The following is a 1493-nucleotide window of genomic DNA, read 5'->3' as shown; positions in this document are numbered from 1 at the left end:
TTAATAAAGGCCTCATGCATCATGCATGGCCAGCAGCGAGGGGAAGCAGCGCCGGCTGCTGCTGACACGAGCTGATGTCCCATGGAAAGGTGCCCAAAACCCTGCCTCTTCCCAAAGGAAACCTGGGTGCTGAGGTACCCGTCAATGATATCTGGCTGTCCCCTCCCGAAAAGGTTATTTTCTGGTGCCTGGGATCATCTGCATCCCATGGAATGGTCCTTGCTCCGGATCATGTCCCACGTGCATGGGGTGGTTCAGCTGCTGGGGCCGGCAGTGCCTGGGGGGGCACAAGCACACTTGGGTGCTGTCAGAGGTGTGAGCTCTTAGGGACAGGTCTGAGGGGACAATTAGGATTTACCCTGCAACCAAGTTTCCTTCTGGCCCCTTCCCCCATTCCATTCCATTCCATTCCATTCCATTCCATTCCATTCCATTCTGACCCATCCCATCCCATCCCATTCCATCCCTGCTGGCAGCCCTTGGGGACCCCCTGTCCACTGCTCGTCTTCCCAGCCCAGCTCCATGGGGTCCCCACAGCCCACACCAAGCTCAGTGCAGGGCACTGGATTTTGCTGGGATAAGGGTATAAATGGGATTTAATCCTGGGATGCTCCAGTCCACATGTTGGCAAAGGGCTGGGAGACACAAGGAAATAAGGCAGGGAGACCCCCCCTTTCCTCCATAACATGGTTGAGGGACAGATCCTCCCTCTCCAGGGGGCAAAACCTGTTGGAGAGAGCAGGTTTACAGCCATTCCCTTTCCCTGCCTCAGTTTCCCCACCTCTATTCCCTGCACCTTCCAAGCTGTGACATCTCCCGTGCCACTGGATGTTCCCAGGAGAAGAGAAAAGCATCTCTTGGCTGTTTAAATCACCAAAAGGGAGGGAGCAAATGTCCATCCTGATGGTGCCTGGATCCCCTCCAGCCCTTGGGGATGTGCCAGGTTGAAGATGGGGAGCAGGGACTGTATCCCACCCTGCTTCCTGCAGGAGAAGCCTGCCAAGGACACATGGAGGGACCAGGATGAGGCCTCTGAGCTGGGCTTTGTGGTCCCCATAGCGAACCCCATGGCTCTGGATCCAAGTAGGGCAGATCCCTCCAGGGCTCGTCCCTATTGGAATAAACCCAGAGCCACGTCCCTGTTTTCTGTAGGGGACTCATGAGCTGGGAGCGGGGATCCCTTCCCTGCTCTGTGCTGGGACAAGACCCTTCTCCTGGGATAAGCCACCCACCGTGGGGATTTGGGATGCTTGGGAGGAGGGTCACCACCCCCCCACTGCTCTGATTGATTCTTTTCTCCCTGCTAATTATTTAAGCACCTTTTTCCCCACACGAGAGGTCAAACCCAATGGAAATCCCACCGGCATCGGCTGCTAAACGGGATATAAAGGCAGGAACAACGCAGTGAGATCTTGGATCAGCTCAAATCTTTAATTAGAAAAATAGACAGGATCTTCTCATCTTGATAGAGGCTTTTTCCTTCTTACAAACAG

This window comes from Nestor notabilis, unplaced genomic scaffold (genome assembly GCF_000696875.1).
Source record: "Nestor notabilis isolate BGI_N333 unplaced genomic scaffold, ASM69687v1 scaffold18397, whole genome shotgun sequence".
Taxonomy (NCBI): Eukaryota; Metazoa; Chordata; class Aves; order Psittaciformes; family Psittacidae; genus Nestor; species Nestor notabilis.
The sequence above is the reverse complement of the archived record's forward strand: the minus strand, read 5'-3'. Positions refer to the sequence as shown.